Below are 8,184 nucleotides of genomic sequence, written 5' to 3' on the forward strand. Positions count from 1 at the left end.
TCTTAAACCTTGTTGATAGTTTTGCCCTTATAGATTTTTTTTCACTTTTGGACAAAAACCATCATACAAAAAAAAATCTATTATTATTGAAAATATCTTAGAGGCTTGATAAATAAAACAAACTATCTTGAAGGCCTTAGTCTAACGTAAGAGAGAGGAGAGAGAGAGAGAGAGAGAGAGAGAGAGAGAGAGAGAGAGAGAGAGAAAGAATGATAACCAGATGGGTCAGTAGGACTAAGAAGTTCTATAGTTGCTACTATAGATTGGTTTATGCTATATGGTCACATTAACTAAGATGGCAGTGAAGTCACATGGCATTTATCTTCTTTATAACATTAGCAAAGATGGCAGTTAACCACATGGTTGCTTCCATTGTGATGAAGTCAGCAGCCATGATGGAAATTTGCTTAAAGTGAGCCCATCAGTCATGCCCATCCACCACCCCCTTTAAAAACATCTATTTCCCCAAAAAAGTCATCTTAGTTAGGGTTTCGATTGCTGCAATGAAACACTATGACTAAAAGCAAGTTGGGGAGGAAAGGGTTTATTCAGCTTACACTTCCACATTGCTGTTCACTGGAACTCAAGTAGAGCAGGAACCTGGAGGAAGGAGCTGATGTAGAGGCCATGGAAGGGGGTGGGGGTGGGGTGGCTGGTTATTGGCTTGATTTCCCGGGCTTTCTTATCCTGTTTACTTATAGAACACAGGACTACCAGCCCAAGGATGGCACACCTCCAAAGGGATGTTCCCCTCCCCCCATCACTAATTGAGAAAATGCCTTACTTCTGGGTCTCATGGAGGCATTTCCTCAACTGATCCTTTCTCTGTGATGACACAAAACCAGCCAGTATAACTTTGTGTATTATCCATACCCAGAATACATTTGAATCTCTGTAAGACTAAATCCAATGATCTTGTGCAGGAATACAAACCTTGACTAAGACAGGCAATTCCTTTTTATTAACAAAACATCATGACCAAGAAGCAAGTTGGGGAGGAAAGGGTTAGTTCAGCTTTCATTTCCACATTGCTGTTCATCACCAAAGGAAGTCAGGACTGGAACTCATGCAGGGCAGGAAGCAGGGAGCTGATGCAGAGGCTATGGAGGGTGCTACTTACTAGCTTGCTTCCCCTGGCTTGCTCAGCTTGCTTTCTTATGAACCCAGGACCACCAGCCCAGGGATGGCACCGCCCACAATGGACCCTCTGACCCTTGACTAACTGAGAAAATGCCTTACACCTGGATCTCATGGAGGCATTTCCTTGAAGGAGGCTTTTTTCTCTGCAGTAACTCCAGCTTGTGTCAAGTTAACACACAGAACCAGCCAGTACAGTCACCTTGTCCTGGTGTCTTCACTGTGTCGCATGTGTGGTCAGTGAAATGGGGTGTAGCTTCCCACATAGAAGGTCAGACTGTGACTGGCTGCTCCGAAAAGCCATCTTTGCATTGTTCCCGGGTCGTGCTCCGCGCTCACTGCAGCCACCTTCGCCGCCCACCGCCTCCTGCAACGCGGACTCCGGCAGCTTTCTCGCCAGAGTCCTCGAACTCCATTAATTCCTCATTCGCTGCATCGGACCACCGGCGTGCCCCACCATGTCAGACGCGGCAGTGGACACCAGCTCCGAGATCACCACCAAGGACTTGAAGGAGAAGAAGGAAGTTGTGGAGGAGGCAGAGAATGGAAGAGATGCACCTGCCAATGGGAACGCTCAAAATGAGGAAAATGGGGAGCAGGAGGCTGACAATGAGGTAGATGAAGAAGAGGAAGAAGGTGGGGAGGAAGAGGAGGAGGAGGAAGAAGGTGACGGTGAGGAAGAGGATGGAGATGAAGATGAGGAGGCTGAGGCTCCTAAGGGCAAGCGGGTAGCTGAGGATGATGAGGATGATGATGTTGACGCCAAGAAGCAGAAGACTGAGGAGGATGACTAGACAGCAAAAGGAAAAGCTAACCTTATGCACCGTGACCTATTCACCCTCCACTTCCCGTCTCAGAATTTAAACGTGGTCACCTTCGAGTAGAGAAGCAGGCCCCGCCCACAGCGGGCAGTGCCACCCACAGATGACACGCTCTCCACCACCCCTCCAAAACCACAACATGAATTGGCAACATGGGAGGAAAAAGAACCAGAACTTCCCAGGCCCTGCTTTTTTTCTTAAAAATACTTTAAAAGGAAAATTTGTTTGTATTTTTTATTTACATTTTATATTTTTGTACATATTGTTAGGGGTCAGCCATTTTTAATGATAACGGGTGACCAAACCAGGCTTCAGAGCGTTTTCTGTCCTACTTCAGACTTTACTTGTGGTGTGACCATGTTCATTATAATCTCAAAGGAGAAAAAAAACCTTGTAAAAAAAGCAAAAACAACAACAAAAAAAACAATCTTATTCCAAGCATTCCAGTAACTTTTTTTGTGTATGTACCTAGCTGTACTATAAGTAGTTGGTTTGTATGAGATGGTTAAAAAGGCCAAAGATAAAAGATTTTTTTTCCTTTTTTTTTTCTTTTGTCTATGAAGTTGCTGTTTATTTTTTTGGCCTGTTTGATGTATGTGTGAAACAATGTCCAACAATAAACCGGAATTTTATTTTGCTGAGTTGTTCTAAAAAAAAAAAAGAAGGTCAGACTGTGTCAGAGCTATACTGAGGTAAGTGAGAGTTGGGAAGAAATGGGAAAAAAAGAGACATGGCTGCCTCAGAGAAACAGTGGCCCTACCAGCCCTCTTGGCCCAGGATTCTCAAGCATATGAGAGCCAGGGAGGTGTAGGTGACTAGTGGGTTCAAATTCCCCTCCTGGGTCTTGGCACCATACGTTAGACTTCTAAGGCAGTTTAAAGAGACAGAAGATAGAAAAAGACAGCAGCCTGATCTTTGATAGACTAGTCTGAGTCTATGAAGACACACCTTGCTGTTTGAGACTACCTGTGGAAAGAAATGGCCTGACCTTTTTGGAGTAGAAGTGGCTGCAACTGTAACATATATTTCCTCCCGTAGTCCCTCCCTTCCGGAGTTGCCTGCCCAAGGTGAGATAAACTGTCTCAGCAAATAACTGAGTTAGATTGTCTGTAATCTTGTAGGAAACCTGCTTAACAGGAGAGACACTCTATCAGTACACGCCTTTAATCCTAGTACTTGGGAGGTAAAGGTGAGTTGAAATCCAGCCAGGGCTACATAGTGAAATCCTGTCAGGAAAAAAAAAACTGCCCTGAAAAAGACATTTATCAATCAGTAGAGGTAAGAATGGTGTGATGAATGCGTTCCTCTTTTCATAGTCTATTGGAACCTTGTGTAGTGCCAGGGAACTGTTAGTGATTTCCAAAAACACTAGCTTGACACCCCCATCCCACCCCCAACACACCACCAGTTTTGGTGTGTTGGATAACACGAAGGACACACAGGACAGTTTTGGTGGTGGTGGAGCCCCAAATACCTATCAGGGTGTCAGCTGTGCTGGCCCTGTCTTACAGTGAGACTTTAGAAACAACAGTAGCCACTTTAATGAGCAAAGGAAGCGTAGATAAACCCTGATCTCAGAAGTACCAACTTCAATCAACCTCGAAGCCCTAGGAAATGGAGTCGTAGATTAAGATGATCATCCCTTTGACAACACACAGGTGGTGTCACTGAGACAAGTGCATGCTAATCACATTTTATTGGCATTTTATCTATGAAATTGCCATTTGGAAGTCAATGGTAACTTTACTTTTAGACCAGTTCTAACTACGAGTGACTCAATTCTGTGTATTTGTTTTTTGAAGTGCATTCTTTTGAGGAGACCTATATGTAGTTTTACTTTTTATCTTTTCAAACAGAATCTCACCCTGTATCAACTAGCCTGAAACTCACTATGTAGTCCAAACTGGCCTCAAACTCACAAGATATCCTCTTGCTTCTGCCTCATGGGTGCAGGGATTAAAGGTGCACACCGCCAAGTCCAGTCTCCCTTTTTCTGTCTCTTTCACTCACCATTCTTGAGATGAAAAAGAACGATCATTTTGAAATGAGAACTATCATTGTATGACAACCAAATTATATGCAATGTTCAGTTACACCACTCTGAAGTCTTCGTTATAAGTCATGGACAGTCTGCATGCTCCCAATATAAATATTTACAGTTAATTTTGGAAATTTGTTTGTTTGTTTGTTTGTTTGTTTTCGAGATAGGGTTTCTCTGTGTATCCCTGGCTGTCCTGGAACTCACTCTGTAGACGAGGCTAGCCTTGAACTCTCGAACTCAGAAATCCGCCTGCCTCTGCCTCCCAAGTGCTGGGATTAAAGGCGTGTGCCACCACCGGAAATTTTCATAATTGACTATATTAGTATGAAAATACATTAATAAATTTATATTTGTAGTAAAAATTACAAAGTTATTTTAAAAGATTTATCTGTTTTTATTTTATGAGTATTTTTCCTGCATGTAAATACATGCACCAGTTGCAAGCCCTGTGTCCTCAGAGGCTCAAAGAGGGTGCCTGATGCCTGGGAACTGTGGTTATAAATGGTTGTAAGTCATGTGTGTATTGGGATTGAACCTTAGTCCTCTGCAAGAGCTCAAGTGCTCTAAACCACGGAGACATCTTTCTAGCTCCCTAAAACATAATTTTTTAAGTGGGCAAAGGGAAAGATGTTATATCACTCTGGAAGCCAGAAGCTTACAGTTAGGGGGTTCTTATTTACCCAAGGCCTTTCCAAAGCCATATTCATATGACAAGACTATTTTGTGCAATCCAAAAAGTTAATCTATTTTATTTTATTTTTATTGTATTGTATTTTATTTTTTTAGTTTTGTTTTTTGAGACAGAGTTTCTCTGTGTGGCTGTCCTGGAACTCACTCTGTAGACCAGGCTAGCCTTGAACTCTCGAACTCAGAAATCTGTCTGCCTCTGCCTCCCAAGTGCTGGGATTAAAGGCGTGCACCACCACCACCTGGCAATCTATTTTATCTTAAGACCTCTTTCCATTCCGAATTTTCCTCTGTCTATATAACTTGCACATACTGTATAATTGTATTACTTGCATATCTCACCCAGGAGAGTGATACTGGAGTAGCTATAGCAGTTTCAGAATCTGATAAGAAAGAGTTAACTCAAAGATACATTTATTTTGAACTTTATGGGGGGGGGGAATGTTTCTGTGAGTTTCAGTTACCTCAATATATTGAGGTTACTGTCAATCATCCAGTAGAAGAAAGGTTTTCAGAAATGTATCTTTGAGTCATGTGTGGTAGTATTTTCAGCATTTGGGAGACTGAAGCAGAAGGATCACCAAGAGTTTGAGGTCAGATTACACTGTGAACCCTGAGTCTATATCAAAACCAAAACTGACTCTTGCTGATATGGTGGTGTGCCCTATGATGCCAGCACTCAAGAGGCTGAGGTAGGGGTATCTTGAGTTTAAATATAACTTAGTTGGCACAGCAAGGTCCCATCTCAAAACAACAACAGCAAAAGCTAATCACATTTCAAATATCTGCAAAAGAAACAATAAGCCTGGTTTATGTAACTGAAGAGCTATTGATAGTTGATGGTTTCTGGGGGAAGGAAAGACAGTTTTCTTTAAAAGTGTGGCCCTGTCAGCCATGCTCCATTGGATGGCCCCACACCCTTGAGTATCAGAAGTGGGATCCATGGGCCATAAAAAAGAGGATGTAAGGTAGGAAGAGGCATGAGAGATGGGGAGTTAGAGTGAGGAGTAGGGGATAAATATAATAAAATTACATGGTATGCACATATTAAATTATCAAAAATAATAGAAATATTATTTTAAGACATACTACCTAGATTCCATGGCCAAACCAAGTTGAACACAAAATTACCCATTGCCTTGTATAACATACCACGTGTCACATCCTAGTCATCTGTAGAAGGTGAATCTTATGACGCTTCATGCCAAAATAAATCAATTAAGAACAGGGAGATGAAAACTTTATCAGATGGAAGAAGATTGAACCAGGGCATAGAGAATTTACCTCTGCCCATTTCCTCCTTCCCTCAGGCATTGGTAGGATGGCCGTGTTCTGAAGTTACAGATGGGATCACAATTCCACAATGAGCAACACACAAAAACCTTTTAATCACAGCCCCAAAGGCCCCACCCTCTCTGTGGAAGGGGAAATGTGCTAGAAAATTTAGGAATTGGGTTGAAGATGTAACTCAGTGATAGAGTGTTTGGCTAGCATGCATAAAACCTTAGGTACAATTCAACTTGAGAGGAAGAGGAGGAGAGGGGAGGAACTGGGAAAAGAGGAAAGAAGATTGAAACCAAACAGTCAAATTCTGCCGGAGAGAATGTGTTGAGGTCCAGCTGATCAAGAATCCTGAGAAAATTCAGGCCTCTATATACTATCTGCTTTTGGTTGTCAAAGAAGCCAATGTCTCTCCTTCTCCTATGTAAAGGTATACAAAGGCAAGTACAGTCCAAGATTATAAATATTAATGGTGAATACACAGTGGTAATAAATTTCATATTATTTATTATTATTATATTATTATTTATATATATAATTTATGCATGAAAAAGGATAGTGAGATTTTGAGCTATTAAAAAAAACCCAATAGATTATTTTGAACTCTATTTTTCCAAGTCTTTAGAAAATTCCAGAAAAGCAGTTATCACATCCACTCTAGTACATTCCCTGGTAGACCTAATATTCCGTAGCCCCATTTTATACTATTAGGTGAGATTTAGAGAAAGGTTGAAATAGGAAAATCTTTGATAAATCTTAGTGGGTGGCAAATTGTAATTAGTATCTTTGTAAAATGTATTACTAAGTACAAACTATCACTCCAAGTTCCACTGTTGTTAAAACAACCATGAGCTTTTAGTTTAGGTCCCCTCTGACAAACCTTTCTCATGTGACTCAGGAGTGAGAAATGCTCTATCCATCCAGCATTGCCTCCTGCTAGACTTGATTGCCCCTGTTGAATGACTGTCTACACACTTCTTTCTCCTGTACTTTATTTGCTCTCCCATTTATGTCCTACTGACTAACTCCAAACTACAACTAATAACCTCATTCGAACACCATGTTAACGTCCAGTGCTTTGAGAATAAGAATATAGCCACGGAGATTATATAGAAACATTCCAAATTTCTGCCGATGGTTTTCAAACCATTCTCCTTTAAAACATTCTTTTGAAGTTGATAAAAGGCATCTAACTAGTAAAATTTGGCATTAGAACTAATTTTCCAACCTTTATATATTTAAAAGTACAATTAGGTGGGCTGGCAAGCTGGCTCAGTGCATAAGGGTGCTTGTACCTAAGCCTGACAACCTGAGTTCAACCCCCAGGACACACCACAGACTGAAAGAACAGAATGAACTCCTACAAGTAGTCCACTATGGCATGGTGGGTATCCAAACATACACATGCACATACAACAAATTAACTAATTAATTGAAATATTTTAAAATTTAATAGAAAATGTTTACATATCCAGTACCCACTAAATGATAAAAATGAATGTCAATCAATGAATATTAATTAAAAAATCTAAACTTTAGCTTAAGTTTTGTTGGGCACTAGCTGTCACTAAGTTTTAGGCCAGCATTCTTGTCTGTTCAGAAGATAATAAATTAGTGCTTCAACACTGAATACTTAGGATGTTGCTTAAAGATAAGTTTGCAATACTTCTATTGGCTAAGGTATGTGCACAAATGGAGTTTCCTTTTTAAAAATTTTTATTTATTTTAATTATGTGGAGGGTGGGTGCATGCACATGAGTGGATTTATTTTAAATTAATTTTAAACATTTATTTTATTTTCATTATGCAGAGGGTGGGTGCATGCATGGAGAGGCTTAGCACCAAATACCCTGTTCTAGGAGGCCATGAGTCAAACTCTGCTTCTCTTCAAAACCAGCAAGCACTCTTAACTGCTGAGCCATCTCTTAAGCTCCTGCAAGTGAAAATTCTTCAATATCAATCCTGAGTTTTGACATTCCCACCAAAGCATCACCATCACATGTGTCAGCACAGACACAATTAGCTTTCCAAACGTACTGTCCTTGCTCCTTCTAGAAATGCAAGCACAGTGGTGCCTCCATTTTTAGATCTACCAGCCTCTAACCGTATCATTTCCACACAGTGTCTGTCCTAGCTGCTGTCTTTTGATCAGGATGATCTTGCTTTTCTTCTTAGATGACTTTGTTTATAAACTTTAGAGTATTATTTGGAAAGGGT

The 8,184-nt window shown here is 40.8% G+C and overlaps 1 pseudogene across 1 annotated transcript; it reads left to right on the forward strand.

Annotated features, from left to right (window-relative positions):
- The first annotated feature begins 1,306 nt into the window (after positions 1-1,306).
- Positions 1,307-2,609, forward strand: LOC114634885 (annotated as a pseudogene). The gene has a single exon (XR_003713388.1). The product of XR_003713388.1 is annotated as a prothymosin alpha pseudogene (transcript).
- Positions 2,610-8,184: the final 5,575 nt, after the last annotated feature.

This window comes from Grammomys surdaster, unplaced genomic scaffold, assembly GCF_004785775.1.
Source record: "Grammomys surdaster isolate TR1022 unplaced genomic scaffold, NIH_TR_1.0 1136, whole genome shotgun sequence".
Classification (NCBI taxonomy): domain Eukaryota; kingdom Metazoa; phylum Chordata; class Mammalia; order Rodentia; family Muridae; genus Grammomys; species Grammomys surdaster.